The 22,892-nt window shown below is 46.9% G+C and overlaps 1 protein-coding gene across 2 annotated transcripts in view; it reads left to right on the top strand.

The window, feature by feature from the left end:
* The window catches only part of SUDS3 (SIN3A corepressor complex component SDS3), a 204,677-nt gene that overhangs the window by 54,567 nt on the left and 127,218 nt on the right, over positions 1–22,892 (top strand). The window lies entirely within an intron of this gene.

Here is a 22,892-nt window from a genome sequence, read left to right as displayed (position 1 = left end):
TCAGTACTGTACTTTCTGTGATTATAGTTATGAATCCGGACTCTTGATTAAACCTGATCGCTGAAATTGTAGAAGCCAGTTATGTATCACAGTGTGATGGTCCTTGGATCTATGAGTCTCGAAGTTCATAGATGACAATGTGCTTTTAGTAAGATTCACCAGCTGATATTCATACATTTGTTGTTACAAACAGGATATGCTGATGGTGCACACGCCCTCCTGCTACTCTTAAAACTGATTTTACTCTTACAGTAACAATGGTAGTTTCTTCCGGTGGTTTAGTGGTTATCCTATAACTACAGTGCTCTTCTATTAACACCTTAGGAGCTTCATAAATATACCTCCCCAGTGCTGCGCTGTCCATTATCTAGTGCTGAATGGACGTCCAACGGTCGCACGCAGCACTGGGGAGGTAGTGCCCGTGACGACCGTTGGCCGACGGCAGCACTTAAAGGGTTAAGGAATACTGACACTTCAATGAAAACTCTCTTTAGGCAGACAAACATAACTTCTTGCCACTCAAGCTGCCACAAAAAATATAATCTACAAAGTGGAGGAGACAAAGCCGCATTCGCTGTACTGCTTATTAATTACTTTTAGTTCGAGCCTAGTGGCAGCGCGCATGCTTCTTGCTCTGCGAGGCATGCTGTAGTAGGATATACTGTGGAAGCTTCATCCACTCTCTCCGCCCCTATTTGTTAATAGCTTTGTGTCATTGTTTCGAAAATGGTGACTTTTGATTGATTGAGGCTTGTTCGTTCCGCCTTGGTACCACCTTGTCTCCATTAGTTAACGCCCAAAAGGACTGGACCTTTTACTTGGCTTGTTACACAGTGGGCTTTATCTGGTGGGTGAGCACTATTTTGATAATGGACACTGATAAAGGCAATGGCGGCTGCAGCGTTATGCGCTCTAAATTGTATGCTTTTTGCTTTGCGCGCGGTGTCACCTTCAGGGACACCACACTCTACTTGTTTTTCTTTGTACTTTAAAACTGAGCGTGGCGCCGCTTCAAGGACTCCGAGCTCGGTTTCTTTATATTTTCTTTTACTTTAGACACTGAGCGCAGCACCCGCTTCAAGGACACCGTGCTCAGTATTAAAGTAAAAAAAAGAAAATAGAAACCAAGCGTGGTGTCCTTGAAGCTGCGCCGCACTCAGTTTTAAACTTAACCATTTGCATTGCAATAGGTCTCAAATTTACTCGAGCTTAAGCTATTGGCATTGTAAATGACAGTCCCTTTTATTTATGTTTGAAAAACTAAAATAATAGGCATTGTCATTTACAATGCCAATATCTTAAACTTTCGTAAATGTGAGACCTATTGCATTGCAAATGCTTGTTTGTGATTAGGTTTGGGACTTAAATATATCTCTGACTTGACCTACCTCTAAGAGTACAGAGGCAGGAAAAGTTAAATGTTTGGAGAAGATGAAATGAAGGACAGATGAGGAATGTGTGAGAGAGAAAAGTCCATGTGATATAATATCACTGCTTAGAGCAGATGAACATATTCGTACTTGAGTGGATGTGGGTAAATGTATATAGGGTAAATAGTCAGATTTCAGGACAGATCGATGTGTCTTAAAGTGCATTGAGTTAGATCAAAGCCCTTAACATTTGAGAAGGTACATTTGAAAGCTGAATCTGAAAAAAGGCTGGTGTACCCCATCCCTTATTTTTCAAAGTCAATCTCCTTTCCTGAAATCTCTAGCCTTGTCTACAGTTCAACAACTTTCGGAGGCAAGCTATAATTACATATTGGACCAGCTGCAAAATGTAGGAGACGCATGTGGAGCCAACTGTTCTCTGGATTATTGTGTCTTGATTAGTGTGACCAGGCATCCTCGATGTGCCAAGACACTCCTGGTTTCAGCAAATTTAACACATGTCCCGGTTTTCAAAGATGGTCGACTGAAAACAAAAGGAGGCATGTTTTTATGTGTTTTAAGGCAGGACGAGTTAGCAGCTCTTAGCTGAAAGCTTACTAATTAAAACACACAATGCTGGTTTTAAAAGCTGCATTTAATTTGGTCCCTTAGTGCCTTTTTCTCTGTATTTATATGTTGATGAGTTGATGATTCTTTTTTAAGTCATTCTGCGCCTCTGGATTGATGTAGATTGTAGTCCTTCGATTTTTGTTAAATGTTCCTGTTTTTGTAAATCTAGTCACCCTAATCTCGATGCCACTCTGTAACTGATCGTTTTGTGCAACTGTGTTTCTTTTGGCAATTATTATTATATTCCTCAGGGTTCTGCATCTTTGCTTTAAAAAGTTTTGTTTGTGGCTTACAAGGAAGGATGAGTCAAACTATATTCGCAAGTCTACAACAGGTGTGTGTTTTTCTTAGCAGGGTTTTCAGGTTGGTGGTAAGCAGGTCAGCTGTCACACGATGCGCCCAAAATGCAGGCCTCTCTAATCACATTGTGGTTTTCCTTTATTGTCCCACATTTTCTTATTTTCCTACTGTAACCATGGCCAGAAACTTGTAGTTTTGTGCGCATGAAAGTTATTCAACAGGAGCTTAAACGAAAATACTAAGACTTCTGTTGCTCTCCAGCATAGAGTGCGAATCCAAAGCAGAGGCTCAAGTTGTACCCATGGTGACTGTAATTATGCGATTGTGTGGACGCTGTATCTTTCACATAATGATGTATCTGCTGCATTTGCCACATAATAAGTCATTTGCTGCATATTCTGCAGATTTGAACAAAAATACATGTTATTTCTAGCTCAAATGGTTGAAAAGTTCCTATAAAATCTCAGCAAAATGTGTTTTCGTACAGTAGGTTGTTTGAAAAGGTTGCCTAGTCACCTATCTGTTGCTTATTGCTATGTTTGGGTGTTAAACTGGTTGCAACCTATGTCCAGACTGTGTCAGCAAGCGTAAACTTGATGAAATAATGAGGTAATAGTATCAGAAAATGTCACAATTCCGCTGCATAATTTGTGTTTTATTGCCACATCAACCCTGACGCATAAATTGGCCCCCTCCTGTCGCATAATTCCAGTCAACCAGCTTTTACCTAATTTATAAGGACTGAACATGCACGCAGACGTTTCTTCTGAAAATTTGACAATTTGGGGGATATTCAGCATTCATGTTGGCACTTGCCACTTTGATCTTTATCATGGAGAACCTTGCAGCATCAGACAACGTTAAATAGGAGACTGCACGACTCTGATCATTGTCATGTATAATTAGAATCAATATTTTGCATAACGTTTGATGCAATTCTTTGTGGCTTTGTAATACTCAAAATAACATTTGTTATAATTGCCCATCACAGTGATAAATGTTTTATCAAAAGCCTTAAGGTTATTGTGATTATTTTCTTTTCCACTGACTGCGCAGTGTACTTGCCTGATACTGATAGTGTAGTATGTCAAGAGCTGATTCTCATGGATGCCTTAATGTGTCTCAGGGCTTTGTTTAGTGCGCATGAGTTACATGGCATGATCTTGGGCATTGATGTAAGTAAGGAATGTGAGATGGTGGAAAATGCTGTCAGTATTGTAGAGGATCAGTTAGATCATTTAACAAGCAGTGTTAATGTTTGGAGAACTTTGGTGAATCCTGATGAGAAGTTCTGCTGTACAGGAGATTGAAGAGGATAGCAATGTGGTCTGCCCCTTCCATAGGTAATGAAGTGAAGGATGAGGTTCAGCATTGGGAAGCAGACAATGTCCATGAAGTTGCCTTTGGTTTGAGGAAGAGTTGTGATTTGTTGTCCTAGATTGCCAGTTTTCCAAAGGAATATTTCTTTCATTGTCTTTGTGTCCGTGTTCAGTGGAAGATTAAAGCTATTGATCTTGGTGTTATTGGAGTAGTTATTGAAGTTATGGTCTGAAGGTTTAATTTGGCTCCTGTTGGCCTGTAGATAAGCTATAGCATGACTGTGTAGCTGCAGAAAGCAACAATTGACAGGTGAGGAGATCCAGTAACGTGACTGATCACTGTTGTTGGCAAATGAAGGTCTGCTGGTGACTGCGAGGACACATCCTGCATTGTGAGGACAAGTCAGTTTCTAGATACAGTATTTATTTGGAACAATGATCTTTAATATCTGCAAGGGAGTGTGTGACAGGAACATAGTTTCATCCTGCTAGGGAATTTTCGTAGTGTCACATATGCATACTATGTAGTGAGTGTTGATGAACATGAGATGCAGAGTGCTCTTTGTGTGATAGCTGTGGGTGGTGAGAAAGATGTGAATGACCTTGCTGGGGTTGGTCTTTCGTGGTGGCACATTCCAATATGGTATTTTATGCATATGAGAAGGTGGTGATGGTAAAGGGTTAAGCAAGTTGGAGTCGCATTGTACTGGAGAGGGGTGCGAGGTGCAATTTAGTAGAATAATTTCCAGGCACTACCAAGCAACCTTGTCTTTGCCATTAACTGAGGCTGCCCAGGAGAAGACGAAAGACTGGATGCTTTGGCTTCTAATTGGCTGTCTGATGGGAGCAGCTCTCAAATTGCCATCCTCAATGTGTTCCCTTTTTTTGTTGTTGTTGTAAATAACTGCGAATAACTGGCCGCAAATGGCCATGTTTATGTGAGTAGCATAAAAAGAAAAAATACTTGGATATGCTCTAAAAACCACCTACTTGGGAGGGTGTGGCTTTTAAAGTGTTAAGTATTATTGGAAGCCCATGGGGACTATAATAGCTACCCCTACCAAGTCAATGTCAAACTGAATAGCTCCCATACTTCTAGTGGATGCTGGCTTCATCTTGGCAAATGTAGCGATGCCCATATAACCTCACCATTTCTGTGTAGTGACCACCCCAGTAGCCGTTCCCATTTTCCACAACCTTCGGCACGGACCTGGAGCTGCAGTGCCTTCAAATATCACTTCTAAAGAAATCGGGCTTTAAACTTTGTTGCACTTACAATGGACAGATGCTCATTTCAGACCCACTTAAAATCTATGTGTGCTTGGTGTTGAATCACGTCTCAAGGTTGTGCAAAAAAGGTGACCTCATGCTTCTTAAACCTATTAAAGAAAGGGAGGCCAGAATTTGTATGGCATGGGCGCCTGATGAGTGTCTGGTTTTATGCCAATCAAGTTATCGCTCAAAGTCTTGTTTCTCTGCCTTGTCCAAATCATCATTTGAAAAAGGAAACACAAGTAGAAGATGAAATACAGCAGCAAAGATTCTTTTCTTATGCCCCGATGCATACCGACTCCTGCGGAGTCTTCTTTGGAGCTGGAACTGGTGAACATTGCTCCACCCAAGGAGGTCTCTCCAGCGGTGCCACCTGCTCCGGTACCTGCTACTGGTCCCATCACATCCCCGTCCCGTTGTTCCCATACACCGCACCTAAGCCGATACTGCCTTACCAAGAGTTTCTGCCACCCTAGCTCAATTTGTCACTGCCATAATTGCACTGTTCAGGCAGGCTGTGGTACCCTCTGGTGCACTTTAAAGCTTTATTGGCCGTTCGAGGCATGTGGGCTGCTAAATTCATATCTATTGCATAGATCGCCGCCTAGTGTTGGGTCCGGATGATTGCACATTGTTGTCCTGGAAGAGTCTTCGAAGTATCACGAGATAGGTGGCTCCTCCCCTGGACTACAGTGCGCATGGGCATCGACTCCATCCCCAGATTGTTTTTTTCCGCCATTGGGTTCGGATGTGGTTTCGACGTCTCCGTGTCGGAACCGAAAAACTTTGTTCTTAAGGCCAAAAGGCCTTCGTTACCTGCGTCGGTATTGTTTGCGTACGGTCTCGAGCATCCTCTGACTCTCTGAGCCGGAATTCTGCGGAGTCGAGTAACTCTTCGGACATCGAGGCCCTCTCGTCGCAGCAAGACCCCGACGAACTTAACATGGAGCGGAGCCCGTTCAAGTTCTGCCCCGTCTGTGGATCCAAATATCCACATATCGACGTGCATCCGGTCTGTAATAAATGCCTCTCGCCGGACCACAACGAGGAAAACTGCATGGCCTGTTCAAAATTCAGGTCAAAGAAGACGCTCAAGCATCGGCGCGCGGCACGCCTCGAGGCCCAGCGAGCGGCCCCGGCACCCGACGACATATTCGACGACCCCGCAGAAGAAGGCGGTAGCCATCATCTTCAGATTTCTCCACCGTCGACGGAGGTCGAGGCGGAGCCCGAAGACCAAGTCGAAGGACAGGCCCTGGACCTTGAATACGTCGAGGAGGTAGGGGACGACGAAGAAGTTTATGGGGCCGCGGAAGATAGCTCAGAGGAAGAGCTATGCCCCGAAAGCTACATGACTCAGGCTCAGGTCACGGGATCGCCACTCGGCCTTACCCACGACCCAGCACCGCTATCCCCGGCCCCGCCTTCTGGCCCGGCCACGGACACTCACGCGGAGCCGCCATTACACGTATCGAAACCGAAACCTTCGGATTCGACGGCACCAAAGATGGCCAACGTCCCATCAAAATCGAAACCGAAACCGTCGGATTCGACAAAAACTAAAATGGCCGACGTCCAACACAAAATAGCGAAGCCTGCTCCTTCATCGACTCCGTCGACCTCCGGCCCACAGAAGTCGAAGAAGACTGTCGACTCGACAGCGCCGCAAAAGGGGCCCAAGGAATCATCCTCTAAGAAGGACATCCATCAAGTGTCAAGCACAGTTGCTCCGGCGCGGACCTCGAAGACTGCTGACACGCCTTCGGCCGCCACTGCGGCGCCTACCAGTAAGCGCACAGTCGAGTCAAAGTCAACTAAAAGCCATGACCCGCAGACAGGGAGCACTACGCATCGGCACAAAGATGCCGGATCGTCGGCGCCAAAGGCTGCAACTGAGCCGCGACCCGTTAGTAACGAAGATTCGTCGACGGAAAACTCGTCGACACGGAGGGACTCCGACGCTACCGAACATCGGCCGTCAGTTTCTAAACCCTCTGCTTCCTTCACTAAGCAGGTCACCGACTCCCTCAAACGTATTCGGGAAAAGACTTTGTCGTCAACGGCTCCCACGCCGTCGGCTCCGAAATCGGTGGACACACCTCCGAAGACCTCGGCCAAGCTTCTCTACTCTCTTGGGTGTTAAACTGGTTGCAACCTATGTCCAGACTGTGTCAGCAAGCGTAAACTTGATGAAATAATGAGGTAATAGTATCAGAAAATGTCACAATTCCGCTGCATAATTTGTGTTTTATTGCCACATCAACCCTGACGCATAAATTGGCCCCCTCCTGTCGCATAATTCCAGTCAACCAGCTTTTACCTAATTTATAAGGACTGAACATGCACGCAGACGTTTCTTCTGAAAATTTGACAATTTGGGGGATATTCAGCATTCATGTTGGCACTTGCCACTTTGATCTTTATCATGGAGAACCTTGCAGCATCAGACAACGTTAAATAGGAGACTGCACGACTCTGATCATTGTCATGTATAATTAGAATCAATATTTTGCATAACGTTTGATGCAATTCTTTCATCGACTCCGTCGACCTCCGGCCCACAGAAGTCGAAGAAGACTGTCGACTCGACAGCGCCGCAAAAGGGGCCCAAGGAATCATCCTCTAAGAAGGACATCCATCAAGTGTCAAGCACAGTTGCTCCGGCGCGGACCTCGAAGACTGCTGACACGCCTTCGGCCGCCACTGCGGCGCCTACCAGTAAGCGCACAGTCGAGTCAAAGTCAACTAAAAGCCATGACCCGCAGACAGGGAGCCGTTGACGACAAAGTCTTTTCCCGAATACGTTTGAGGGAGTCGGTGACCTGCTTAGTGAAGGAAGCAGAGGGTTTAGAAACTGACGGCCGATGTTCGGTAGCGTCGGAGTCCCTCCGTGTCGACGAGTTTTCCGTCGACGAATCTTCGTTACTAACGGGTCGCGGCTCAGTTGCAGCCTTTTGCGGCGCTGTCGAGTCGACAGTCTTCTTCGACTTCTGTGGGCCGGAGGTCGACGGAGTCGATGAAAGAATTGCATCAAACGTTATGCAAAATATTGATTCTAATTATACATGACAATGATCAGAGTCGTGCAGTCTCCTATTTAACGTTGTCTGATGCTGCAAGGTTCTCCATGATAAAGATCAAAGTGGCAAGTGCCAACATGAATGCTGAATATCCTCGGCGCCAAAGGCTGCAACTGAGCCGCGACCCGTTAGTAACGAAGATTCGTCGACGGAAAACTCGTCGACACGGAGGGACTCCGACGCTACCGAACATCGGCCGTCAGTTTCTAAACCCTCTGCTTCCTTCACTAAGCAGGTCACCGACTCCCTCAAACGTATTCGGGAAAAGACTTTGTCGTCAACGGCTCCCACGCCGTCGGCTCCGAAATCGGTGGACACACCTCCGAAGACCTCGGCCAAGCTTCTCTACTCTCTGCCACCTAAGGTGGCACCGAAGGCATTTGCACCCAGATCGGTGCCGAAAATCGCTGACACGTCGGACACTTCCACGCACAAAAGCTTGGATCGACATCACGCCTCTGAAGACCAATCAGAGCATTACATCGATGCCCAAACGGGGAAATTGACCCTCTACAAAAGGAAAATCACTTCCCAACCACTGGAATCCTATGTCATTCCACGGAAAAAGAAAAGGCCGGCACAGGACATTCCTGCCCTTGTTGAACCTGTTCTGCCACCACCGAGAAGGAGTCCATCACCTTCCCCCGACCAATCAGGTGGATAGGATGATGACCAAGATGACCAGTACAATTTCCCAGTTGACAATGACCCTGATGTTCAACTGGACTCATATGGCGATACTGGGGACCAAGGTGGACATCAGGTGGTACAAGATCCACAGGGGTTTGGGGCACGTACATCACCAACAGAGGATTCAGCAGCGTTTAATGCTTTGATAGAGCGGGCAGCGGCAAATCATGATGTGGACATGCATGCTGACCCGGTAGAGGAGGATTTTTTGTTTGACACTTTCTCTGTCTCAGACAGAACAGTTAAAATACTTCCTATGCTCAAAGGTGTCCTTAAACATGCACCAGAAATCTTTAAGGAACCTACCAGGGCGAGAGTGGTGAACCCACGTATCGAAAAGAAATACAGGCCAGCACCTGGAGACCCTGCATATATTCGGGGACAGTTGCCTCTGGATTCGTTGGTGGTCGCCAATGCCCGCAAGAGGGCGAACTCCCAAACAACGGGTGAAGCTCCTCCCCCAGACAAGGAGTCGAAAGTGCTTGAGGCATCCGGCAAAAGGGTGGCTGCACAAGCTGCCAATATCTGGCGTATAGCAAACACACAGGCACTATTGGCACGATACGATAGGGCGCATTACGACACCCTAGAACAGCTCCTTCAACACCTACCTGATCAGTTTAAGGAAGGGGCCGAAATGCTCATACAAGAGGGAAAGCTCATCTCAAACGCAGCCATAAAGTGTGCACTTGATGTGGCTGATACAGCGGCTAGGGGGATTAACACTAGCGTCATGTTAAGGCGACAAGCTTGGCTTCGCATATCTGGATTTAAACCCGATATTCAAACTACAATACTCAACCAGCCCGTCAATCCAGACAGACTGTTTGGTCCAGATGTTGACACCACCCTGGAAAAGATTAAAAAGGACAATGAGACTGCTAAGTCCATGGGGGCGCTTCAGTCTCAACAATTCAGGGGAAGCACTTTTCGTCGCTCAGGAGCACGTGGTGTTACCAGAGGACAGTTGGGTCAACAAACACAATTCGCAAAAAGTAGTGCACAGTCCTCGTACCCCAAGCAGGGTAGAGGGGGTTACAGAGGTAACAGTGCCAAAGGCAGGGGCAGAGGGAACAACAACTCCCGTTCCTCTGCCGCCAACAAACAGTGACTCTCTGTCACTGCCCCCCGACCATCCAACACCTGTCGGGGGGAGACTCCAGCAGTTCCTGCCAGTCTGGACGTCCATCACCACAGACAGGTGGGTGAGAAAACTTATCCAGTACGGTTATTGTTTGGAGTTAACATCCACTCCTCCCAACATTCCCCCAAAACACCGTCCTATGTCGGCAGAGCACTTGCACTTATTGCAGCAGGAAGTTGTGGTGATGCTGCAAAAAGGCGCAATCGAGCTCGTACCGGTGGAAGAGGAAGGAACAGGAGTCTATTCCCTGTACTTCCTCATCCCAAAAAAGGACGGATCCCTCAGACCCATTCTGGATCTACGCCCTCTCAACATGTATATACTGTCGGAACACTTTCACATGCTGACACTGCAGCAAATTCTTCCACTGCTAAACCAAGGGGACTTCCTAGCAACCTTGGACCTCAAGGATGCTTATTTCCACATCCCACTCCACCCATCCCACAGAAAATACCTCAGGTTCACCATTCAAAACAGGCACTATGAGTTCAAAGTCCTACCCTTCGGGGTGACTACTGCCCCCAGAGTGTTTACAAAGTGTCTGGCGACAGTGGCGGCGCACCTCAGACGGCAGAACATACATGTCTACCCGTACCTAGACGACTGGCTTGTTCAAGCAAAGTCGGAACAACAGTGCGCCACAGACATGTCCCACACTATTCACCTCCTTCACAGTCTGGGGTTCTCGCTAAACTACCCAAAGTCGCACCTTCAGCCAGCCCATGTGCGGCAGTATCTGGGCGCGACATTAAACACCCTGACTGCTATGGCTCAGCCAAACCCAGTCAGGATCGACACAATTCAATCGCTGATCCAGAGGTTCAGACCGCAACACTCCCTACCAGCGAGAGTGTTCATGCAGTTGATAGGCATGATGGCCTCCTGCATCTTCATAGTCCCGCACGCGAGGTTGCACATGCGTCCGCTCCAAGAATGCTTGGCAAATCAGTGGACACAGGCTCGGGGACAACTGACAGACCTAGTGTTGGTGACCGGTCGGGCATACAACTCTCTGCATTGGTGGAATCCACACAACCTTTGCAAGGGACGACCGTTCCAAGAGCCAGTGCCACAGATTATCCTAACGACGGACGCTTCTCTCCAAGGGTGGGGATCCCATGTGCTCCACTACACTGTGCAGGGACTGTGGTCCACCCAGCAACAGAAGTTGCACATCAACTACCTAGAATTGATGGCAATCTTCATGGCGCTAAAGTCCTTCAAAGTACATCTGTGCAACAAAGTCGTGTTGATCCGGACGGACAACATGACAGCCATGTACTACATCCAAAAACAGGGAGGCACTCACTCGCCACAGCTGTCTCATCTGGCTCAGAGCATGTGGAAGTGGGCCATTCAGAGGAACATTTTCCTCATGGCAGAACACCTCCCGGGCAAGGACAATCAGATGGCGGATCTGCTCAGCAGATACAGCCATCAAATGCACGAGTGGGAGATACATCCATCAGTACTCCACCCGTACTTCCAGCAGTGGGGTCATCCAGAGATAGACCTGTTTGCCACAAGGGAAAACGCAAAATCCCAAAGCTTTGCCGCCAGGTTCCCTCACCCGGAATCGCAAGGGAATGCGATATGGATGAACTGGTCAGGCAAATTTGCGTACGCTTTTCCCCCAGCGCCTCTCATTCCGCTGGTGGCAAGAAAGCTAAAGCAACACTCGATGACTCTCATGGGCACGCCAACCATGGTACACCACGTTTCTAGAACTTTCCGTGGTACCGCATCAAAGGCTGCATCTCACATCCAGGCTCCTGACGCAGAACCATGGAGACATTCAGCATCCAGATCCGCAACAGCTCAATCTGGCGATCTGGCTCCAGAGGTCTTAGAATTTGGCTACCTCAACCTGCCTCCAGAATGCATGGACATCATCCGGGAGGCAAGAAAGCCCACTACCAGAGCTTGCTATGCAGCAAAGTGGAAGCGGTTTGTCGTTTACTGTACAGACCACAATATCAACCCTCTAGACGCATCCATTCCTAACATCATCTGCTATTTGTTACATCTTTACAAATGCAATCTAGCGTACGCTTCCATTCGGATACACTTATCCGCCATAGTGGCTTATCTCCAGAATAGGCAGCATCTCTCTGTTTTCAGGGTGCCTGCCATTAAAGTCTTCCTGGAGGGACTGAAGCGAGTCATTCCTCCAAGAACACCACCAGCTCCAGTGTGGAACCTCAATGTGGTCCTCACTAGGCTGATGGGTCCACCTTTCGAGCAACTGCACTCCTGCGAAATTCAATTTCTAACATGGAAAGTGGCTTTTCTCATTGCTATTACATCGCTCAGACGTGTTAGTGAGCTGCAAGCGCTCACGATCCAAGAGCCATTCATCCAAATACATTCAAACAGGGTAGTGCTCCGCACTAACCCCAAATTCCTTCCTAAAGTAGTGTCACAGTTTCATATCAACCAAACTATTGACCTACCCGCATTCTTCCAAAACCCACAAACAGTAGCGGAAAGAATGCTTCATACATTGGACGTTAGGAGGGCGTTGATGTACTACATTGACAGAACGCAACACTTTAGGAAAACACAACAACTTTTTGTTGCCTTCTCAGCGCAGCACAAAGGCCACCCCATTTCCAAAGCAGGAATAGCCAGATGGATTGTTAAGTGCACTCAAATCTGTTATCAAAAGGCTAAGCGTACTTTAACAATACCCCCAAGGGCGCACTCCACACGCAAGTTGGGGGCCTCCATGGCTTTCCTGGGGAACATTCCTTTAGAAGACATTTGTAGAGCTGCCACATGGGCTACACCACACACATTTACCAAACATTACTGTGTTGATGTGCATTCCAAACAGCAAGCAGCTGTAGGACAGGCTGTTCTCAAGACACTTTTTCAAGCTTCTGCAGCTGGCACGGGCAACCGCCCTTAATGGAGGGACTGCTGTGTATTCTATGCAATAGATATGAATTTAGCAGCCCACATGCCTCGAACTGAATATGCTACTTACCAGTATGCATCTGTTCTTGGCATGTAGGGCTGCTAACATTCATATCGCCCGCCCACCTCCCCGGTGCCCGTAGCGGCTGCAGATACTCTCTTGCATTCATCATTAGCATGGACATCCTTTACACTATTTCACCCCATCTCTGCCACAATGGCTAAAAATAATCTGGGTTTGAGTCGATGCCCATGCGCACTGTAGTCCAGGGGAGGAGCCACCTATCTCGTGATACTTCGAAGACTCTTCCAGGACAACAATGTGCAATCATCTGGACCCAACACTAGGCGGCGATCTATGCAATAGATATGAATTTAGCAGCCCTACATGCCAAGAACAGATGCATACTGGTAAGTAGCATATTCATTTTTGAATTTCTGTGGGTGTGTCCGCCCTCTGCGCCATTTGACCCCAAACCTATGAGGGAACGTCTCTGGTGCTGTGATTCTTCCACCGGTATCGTTTTCTGACTGGCGACGGTGGTAGAGACCTAACCTTCCTTTCAAACCACTCATTGCTCCAGAGTTTGGTGGTACAGTCTTTATCCTGTTCGGAAACAGAACTTCAGTGCATTCTCGTCAGCACCACTGTAAGGAAGTCCAAAAAGTGGGTGGCTCTACCTCATATCAATGAACTCTATGTGCCTGCTCGTCACATGCACTTAGACCTTGTGGGAGATGGTGAATCGTGTGGGTCCTAGTCTCCCAGAATTCTCAGGGATCACTTTGCTGAAGTGGTTCACAGTGAACAATATGCTGGGTGCCACATTATCCGACCAGGTGAACACAGTTGATTCTGTGGCTAGGGAAATGGGTTTCTCTGTAAGCTTGAGGAGGCATGTCTAGCTTTTGTCAATCAGGTTCTTCAGAGATGTGCAGGCAAGTCTCATTGATATGCCCTTCGATGGAGCTCACCAATTTTGGGACACTATAGACTTGAGCCACACCAGGGAAGGTTGCCGTACGTTCCTCCCTCCACCTTTTTATCCTTGGCCCTGGACCGTAAACAATTCTGGTATTTCTGGAGCGTTTACAACAGCTATTCCTTTCAGTAGTACCAGCCCTCCCTCTTATTAGGCCCAGCAACCTAACCAGCTGCTTCGCCAGTAGAGAGGCAGACGCAAAAGGAAGGGTTGTCGAGCCCATTCAGCTGTCCTTCTCCTCATCGTCCTTCCATGCATCACCTGGAAACCCGCTTAAGCTTTCCCTAAAAGGAACACTTATGACTGATTGGAGTGCAGGTATTCTCCTTTCTTTAGGCTTGGATGGCGATAACTTTGGGCCAATTGGGTCTTGCAAATAATAAAAAGTTGGTATGCCCTTCTTTTCCTGCAGGCTTCTCCCCAGATCCTGGTTTCTTCTGCAGGAGCAGCCCTCCCTGCTGTAATAAGGAGCAGTGGAGTTGTTACCAGTGCAGGAATTTAGGCAGAGATCCTTTGGGCAGAGATCCTACTCTCTGTTCTTGGTTCCCGAGAAGAATGGTTGTTTTCACCTGATTCTGTACCTCTGGTTCAGCTTCTTCTGTTTCCAGAGCCAGATGCATATATTTCCACATAATAATTGTGTATTTGTGTAGAGTGTACATTCGTTATGTGGTAATGTCCGTGCACCACAAACACTCTGTGCTCTATTTGCACTAGTATTGGTGCCTTGGGTCTACACCAAGATAATGACAGTGGTTGCAGTGCATCTGAGAAGCGTGGGTATTTTGGTGATCATGTACCTAGATGACACTACGTGTGGGGCCACCCCCAAGCAACCGCATGCCTGCTTGATCGACTTATACTTTTCCATTAAAGTGGCCAAGTCTTACTGAGAGCCCTGTTAGCTTCTCCTATTAATAGAGGCAGTACTGGACACAATGTATTTTTGCGCCCTCTCTGCTCCTTATAGGATCCAGGAATTCCGGGTTCTTATTCTGATGTTTCGAAAGGATGTTCGAGTTCCAGTCCTAATTGATCTGCGCCTGCTCGGTTTACTGGCTTTTTGCATACTCGTCACTCATTCACATTGATATACAAAGGCCCTCCAGTGGCTACTTCATCAACAGTGGTTCCAGCACAGGAGCGTTCTGACGAAGTACATCAAGATCTCTTAGTGGACTGCGGTGCACCTGGATCGATGGTGGGTGGAGAAGCACCTGTCATAACGGATTTCATGTTACCCTCCTACAGCAGTGATGGTTGCATCCACCTTTGGTGGAATGTGCACCTGGAGGAACTGGAGATCATAGATCTTTGGTTTCTAGAGGAGCAGATCCTACACATCAACCTACTCCAACTGTAGGCTGTTTGCCTGGCCCTGTAAACATTCCTCCTTCTCTTCGCGGCCAGTCTGTTCAGATCAATCAATCAATCAATCAGTACATTTATAGAGCGCGCTACTCACCCGTGAAGGTCTCAAGGCGCTGGGGGGAGGGAGGAGGGTGTCGCTACTGCTCGAAGAGCCAGGTCTTGAGGTGTTTCCTGAAGGTGAGATGGTCCTTGGTCAGTCGAAGGTGTGCGGGGAGGGAGTTCCATGTTTTGGCTGCCAGGTAGGAGAATGATCTTCCTCCGGTGGTGGTTCTGCGGATCCGTGGGACGGTGGCAAGGGCGAGGCTGGCAGAGCGTATCTGGCGGGTGGGGGTGTAGAACGAGAGGCGGTTGTTGAGGTATTCGGGCCATTGTCTTCGAGTGCTTTGTGTGCGTGGGTGAAGAGCCTGAATGTGATCTTCTTGTTGACGGGGAGCCAGTGCAGGTTTCTCAGGTGAGCGGATATGTGGCTGTGGCAGGGGATGTCGAGGATGAGTCGTGCGGAGGCGTTCTGTATGCGCTGGAGTCATTTCTGAAGTTTGGCTGTGGTTCCTGCGTATAGGGCGTTTCCGTAGTCCAGTCGGCTGGTGACGAGGGCCTGGGTGATGGTTTTTCTGGTTTCGGTGGGGATCCACAGAAAGATCTCACGGAGCATGCGCAGGGTGTTGAAGCAAGATGACGAGATGGCGTGGACTTGCTTGGTCATTGTGAGGGAGGACAACAGGATGAATCCCAGGTTGCGTGCGTGGTCCGTGGGTTTTGGTGCAGAGCCCAGCGCAGTGGGCCACCTGGATTCGTCCCAGGCGGAAGGGGATTGTCCAAGGATGAGGACCTCCGTCTTGTGTGAGTTCAAATTCAGGCGACTGAGTTTCATCCATTCTGCGACGTCTTTCATTCCTTCTTGGAGGTTGGTTTTGGCGGTGGCTGGGTCTTTGGTGAGGGAGAGTATCAGTTGAGTGTCGTCGGCGTAGGAGAGGATGTTGATGTTGTGTTTATGTGCAATGGCGGCGAGGGGGCTCATGTAGATGTTGAAGAGGATTGGGCTGAACGAGGAGGCTTGGGGTACGCCGCAGATGATCTTGGTGGCTGCTGAGCAGAAAGGAGGTAGGCGGACTCGCTGGGTTCTGTCTGAGAGGAACGAGGTGTTCCAGTCCAGGGCCTTTCCTGGATCCCTGTGTTGAAGAGGCGGGATATCAGGGTGCGGTGGCATACGGTATCGAAGGCGGCCGAGAGGTCTGGGAGGATGAGAGCGGTTGTTTCTCCGTTGTCCATCAGGGTTCTGATGTCGTCGGTGATTGCGATGAGGGCGGTCTCGGTGCTGTGGTTGGCTCGAAACCCGGACTGGGACGGGTCGAGCGAGTTGTTTGCCTCGAGGAAAGCAGTCAGCTGTTTATTGACGGTCTTCTCGATGACTTTAGCCGGGAAGGGAAGAAGAGAGATGGGGCGGAAGTTCTTGAGGTCTTCGGGGTCCGCTGTAGGTTTCTTTAGAAGGGCGTTGATTTCTGCGTGCTTCCAGCTCTCAGGGAAGGTGGCTGACGTGAAGGAGTTGATTATGATGTTCCGGAGGTGGGGTGCGATGATGATGTCGGCTTTGTTGAAGATGTGGTGGGGGCAGGAGTCAGAGGGGGAGCCCGAGTGGATGGTGTTCATGACGTGGGTGGTGTCTTCAGTGCTGATGGAGGTCCAGGCGCTGAGGATGGTGGTGGGGGTCGGTGGTCCGGTGGCTGGCTGCGGAGTCTGGGGTCCGAAGCTGTCATGTATGTCTGTGATTTTGCGGTGGAAGAACGTGGCGAGGGAGTTGCAGAGGGCTTGTGAAGACGTGGTGGGGGCAGGGGTCGGTTGGAGAGCCGGAGTGGATGGTGTTCATCGTGCGGGCTGTGTCTTCGGTGGTCACCGTGGTCCAGGTGCGGAGGGTGGCGGTGGGGTTCGTTGGTTCGGTGGTTGGGGGCGTGGATGGTGCGCCGAAACTGTTGTGGATGTCGGCAATCTTGCGGTGGAAGAACGAGGCGAGGGAGTCGCAGAGATCTTGTGAAGGGGTGATGTCGTTGTTGCCGGTGCTGGGGTTGGAGAACTCCTTGACGATGCTGAAGAGTTCCTTGCTGTCGTGGGCGTTGTTGTCCAGTCGCTCCTTCAGAGATTTCTTCTTGGTGGTGCGGATGAGCTGGTGGTGCTTGCGGGTGGCGTGTTTGAGGGCGGTCATGTTGTCAGTGGTCCGGTCGAGGAGCCAGGCTTTCTCGAGGGTGCGGCAGGTCTTCTTGGAGTTCTTGAGTTCGTCGGTGAACCAGGGGGCTTTCTTCCTTCTGGGTCTGCTGGGAGGGTTCTTCAATGGTGCGAGGTCATCGGCGCAGGCGGTCAGCCACTGCGTGAGGTTGCGGGCTGCTTCGTTGGCGTCTGATGTGCTGGCAGGTGGGTTCTGGTGTGGGAGGTGGTGAGCTGGTCGGCGGTGATCTTGCTCCAGCTCCTGTGAGGAACCTGTTGCGGGTGGTGGTGGGTTGTGGTTTTTCTGAATCTGAAGTGGACGCAGCTGTGGTCGGTCCAGTGGAGTCCGGTGGCGTGGCTGAAGCTGATGTGCTTGCTGGATGAGAGCGTGTGGCCAGCTAGGTGGGTGGGGGTGTTTACCAGTTGCTTGAGTCCGAGGTTGTCGAGCAGGGTGGTTGTGTTGCTGGCGTTGTTTTTCTCCAGGTGGAAGTTCAGGTCTCCTAGGAGGATGTATTCTGATGAGGCTAGGGCGTGCGGGCTGATTAAGTCGGCGATGGTTTCGCTGAATTGTGTGCGCGGGCCTGGGGGTCTGTAGATGAGTGTTCCTCTAAGGGTGGTCTTGGGGTCGGTGTGAATTTGGAAGTGTAGGTGTTCGGCGGCAGAGAGCGTGTCTTCGTCGTTGGTCGTGATGTTGATGGTGTTCCTGTAGATGATGGCAATTCCTCCTGCGGTTTGGTTGATGCGGTCAATACAACCACGTTATGGTATGACAATAAGAAGGGTGGAGTAGGGTCTTCTATTCTCTGTCGGAAAGTGCTAAGTCTTTGGGCTTGGCCGTGTAAGCACAGTGTCTTGCTGTTTGCTAATAATGTGGAAGGCTTTCTGAACACCAGGGCTGACAGCCTAAGTCTGCATCATTTTACCGGACGCAATTGGTGTCTCCTTCTGTAGGTGGTCCAGACTATTTTTGCTCTGCAGGGCACCCTTCAGGTGAGAATGCACACTGTCCACAGTTCTGTGCCCTCCAGTTTCTATTGCAGGGAATCTTGAGGGGTGGGGGATGAGTTTTTGTTCAGGTGGAGTTTTCCTCTTCATTACGTGTTTCCTACCATATACCCTTGGTTCCTCAGATTCTGAGGAAGATTTGTCAGGACCATGCCTATACTATTCCGATTGCCTAACCATGTAGGGTTTGGTCACCTGGTCTACCTTTCAGGTGAACTTCCTCTCACAGGCAGAGGGTCAGGTTCTGCACCCCAACCTCCAGAGCCTCTACCTTTGTGCATGGAGTTTGAAGGCACTTGAGCTCCTAACTTTGGAATCGGAGGCAGTTGACTTCATATTGTAAGATTGTTACCCCGCAACAAAGTCTGTCTACACTGAGGTGGAATTATTTTGCCACATGGTGTGTGGATCAACAGGTGGACCTGTTGAAGACACATCTTTCTTTCTGCACTTTGCCCTCTCGCTAGCCCAGTAGAGTTGTGAGTTGGATACAGCCATTGGTTACATTGCTGCACTTTCTGCATTTTTTTGCTCTCTAACCAGTCTTTTTATTTAAGTCTTGATTGTCAAAAGATTTCAGAAGGAGCTGACATACATTTCCTCCTACACCTTTTGTTCTGCTACAGTAGGATTTAAATTTGGTTCCGACTTTTTTATTTTGATGGGAGCTCCGTTTAAACCTCTTTACAGTTGTCAATTTAGTTTGCTGACCTCTGAAGCTGTTTTCCTGGTGGCCATTATCTTGGCAAGAAGCTGAAAACTCTGTGTCTTAACCCTCCTTTCATGTACTTCTACCTGGAAAATGGGTCCTGCCCAAGGTGGTTGCATCTTTCCATTTGGGTCAGTCCATCATCTTCCCTTCCTTCTGCCTTTCACCAAATCTTACCAAAGAAGAAAGACCACAACAACTGGATTCTGATCACCTCAGGGCCACATGAAGGAGATTAGGTCTGACAAACATAATTTCATGGGATTATGTGGGCAACATGGAGGGCAAGATTGAGCTTAGATTTACTTAATCTCTATGGAGGAAACTTGTGTTTTGTTGTCATTGGAAATAATGGAGAACAGTGTTGTATAGTACCTACAAAATGAGGATAATTAATACTAATAAATGGAGTACAGAATATATCCATCAGGGTTTGATTGCATTTTCTCCCCTCTGCCTCCCACTAGCATTCAAATAATTCCATTTGATAAGGCTCAGATCAGTATGATAATACCTCCCCAATCCTATCAGTTTCAGTGAACTTTATATTGTATTTTGTGACCTAGCTGGGATTTTACAAAGCAGCAGTAGTTTCGAGATTATGGTCCTTTAAATTGTTTGGCCATATTATGGCAACTATATCTAGCTTAAACTTTGCTTAAACTGTAATTGTGAGATCTTTGTACTCAACTGATCTGTTTGTAAAGATCTCTAATTTGTGGCTATTAAAATGTTTTGAAGCCTTTGAACTTTTAGAAGACCAACGTTTCTCTCATTTATCCAAATATTGATAGAGTGGTAGGGTTTCAATGCTTGCTTATTCGTTGTTCATAGATTGCTTGATGGCTTAAACAGGAGATACAATTTTTTTAACTAGATTATTTTGAAGGTTGTCTTAGATGTATTTATTAATGGTAATAAGTGGGCTAAATTACTACTGTAAGCCTATGTAGCTTCCTTAATATGAATGTGATTTAAGGATTTGTATAATCTTCAACACCGTACTAGTGACTAAATTCCAAATCTAATCTTTATACATCTCGTGTCAAGCATTTTAGGCCACAGTGTAGACATCTTTATGGTGATCCTGCATTATTGTAGCATGAAACTCCTCAATTAAATGAGATTGGATTTTCCAAAATATATTAACTTCATTGGGTAGTCCACACGTTCTCTTTCACCTTACTGCAAAGAATAAAGTACTATTTTAGATGCACTGTACAGTTTTGTGTTACTATGTGGGCTACTAATTTTAAGCAGAAACAGGTCTTAAGTGAGGCACTGTCGTGATATTAACTAACATCTTTCAAAATACATGCAACATCATTTTGTTCTGGTCAACTCTAAACAGTGTCTACAAGTTCCTTGGTGACACATGCTAGTATGTCTGTTCTACAATGGATTTTTAATATGCCTGGTGCTTCTTATATTACAACTTGCATTAAAGCTTCATCCTTTAAAAAGGAGCAACCCAGTCTGAAACTGCTCTGAGCAAGGAGTAGCACATTCATTTGCATGCATTCTGGGATCAAATTTCTGAAATATCGAACTGTATTCTCTGCACAGCTATCCGGTCAGAAATAGTAATTCATGGCCATTAAGTATTAGCTTCAGTATTCAAGAGAAAGCTGAATATAGAGGGATTTGGTTTTAAAAACAGTAGCAGGATTCGAAGTGTTTCTGCGCACTGGAGTGACTTGGGGGAGGGTGGGAGCTACAACACGTAATTCAAAGAGAAGTAGAGATGACTACCACATTCAGTCGTCCATTATTTGATCAACTCACCCATCTCCCCACCCTTCTCTCCTATCCATGCCTTAATCTGTTTATTCTGATCATCTTACCCATTCATCCACCACGCCACCTTCTTATACCTGTCACAAACAACGCACATAATGCCTCTCTTCTTTGAGTAATCAGTCAGTCAATATCTTTATTTCGGCCTAAAAGGCCATAAAAGAGCAAGATAAATGCATAAATACAAAATTTATAAAAACAAAAATACAGAGCATGAGAAGGAGGCAAACAGATCCGACTAAATATATTACAGTAAAACCTGGGTAAAATATGTTAAAACCTTAAGTGCACAGCAGCATTAGGGGGACACCTTTTTCCATCTTAACCTCCACATAGACATCGAATACCTTGAGACTGCAGAGACAATGGACTGAGTTGTATTACTTCTGGGTATTCTGCGGGCGATTCTGTAATTCCTCAGACCAAAATGACAACAGACTGGCAAAATCTACTTTTTCCTTAGACCATGATAAGCTAGACAAAATAGAATGACATGTTCAACCACTTCGATCACCCGAGGTCAGAAAGGGCATGACTCGAGATCTCAGAGTTCCATAAAGTGGTAAAGGATTGAATTGGGAGGATCCCTAGACGGAACTTTAAGTACAGGGTTTTGGCATGGGGGTGTTCCACCTCATTCAAATATGATTCAAAACCGTAGTCAATTTTGAACTCCAAAAAAGAGGCATAGAGGGAAGCCACCCTAGAGGTACTTGCAGTATTTTGGGTCACATATTGCCAATAGGCTCTTTTCAGTGTCTGTTTGGAGACCAGTGCAACGTCCGTTCGTGTTGACCAGCGGTTGCCAAAACCAATCTGTCTCAACCGATCCCCGACCAGCCTAAATCAGGAAATCTTACTGGACCCCAACTGCCCCATTACTTTTTCCAAGGCTCCTCTGAGAAATATAACTTCTAGGGCTGACCACAGTAATCACTCATAGACTATATTTATCCCTATCCATCGTATGCTTGCTTCATTCATCTACTTGCTGATCTACACGCATTCACTGGCTCATTTATGAATCCTTCTAGAGTATTTTTCTGCTCACTCATCCTTTTCCCCGCTCACCCTTGTGTCCATTGACGCATTCAGTATTACGGAGGATTTCTAAGAACTTTGTAAGAAGACCAAGTACCAAGATGTCTACACGGGCAGTGAAGCAAAACTTGACAGAGGAAAAAATAGCACACACTTGAGGACTATGCAAGCTACTCGCAACTTACAAGTGAAAGCGTTGTGGAAAGCTAGTTCAAAAAAGCTAGCTCTGTTAATGGCTCTTTAAGAAGCCAACTGAAGCAAAAACTGTTATTTCATTAGCATGTTTACTGCAGTAGGGCCCCTTTTAAAGTGTAGAAAGTGCTATTAAAAGCTAGTATTGTCCTCCTGCTGTACGTCAGGAAAGAGTACAAATACAACAGAATATCATTTTGTATACTTTGAGGAGAATCACTTCTGGGTACTTGAGCTTTTCTTCCCTTTAGGAAACTTAACACAAAAATCCTCTGTAGTACTGCCAGTTACTACCCTTGCTTTTTCATTACGCTTATATTTGCCCTGATGGTTTCAATTACATTTTTTATGGTGTTTTGAGTGTTGAGTGGTTATTGAAATGTGTACGTAAACAGAAGTTAGAAAAATCCCATAAAAGAAGTTGAACACTTTGAGTAAAAAAAAAGATGTTTTCACCTTCTTAGCTATCATTATTTTTCGCATTAAAAACATCACCGTTTTTCAATAATAATAATGGAAAACAATTCTGAAATCGGAAATTAAAAGCCAAAGGCAAAAGAAATGGGCAAGCAATACCACAAGTATATTCAGGAAAAACACTGGGTAAGAATGTGGAATTTAAAACCGTAAAAATGCCAAGGCAGGGATCAGGGACTTGAGAAGGAAGATTTGTGCAAATTTCTTTTAAATGTGAATACACAAGACGGTGTTTTGATCTTGCTGATACCTATGTTTGAAAATCATTTCTTTTAAATTTTTTGCTATTCACCTTGGACTGTTCAAGACAAGACCTATTATAATTTTCATTGACCTATCCAACTTTGATTGTGTTAAGTTTCTGGTGGTGGCTTTGGGATGTAAGGACATGTCAGCT

Source organism: Lissotriton helveticus, chromosome 11, assembly GCF_964261635.1.
Source record: "Lissotriton helveticus chromosome 11, aLisHel1.1, whole genome shotgun sequence".
Classification (NCBI taxonomy): Eukaryota; Metazoa; Chordata; class Amphibia; order Caudata; family Salamandridae; genus Lissotriton; species Lissotriton helveticus.
Note: the sequence above shows the minus strand (reverse complement) of the source record. Positions and strands in the feature narration are given on the sequence as shown.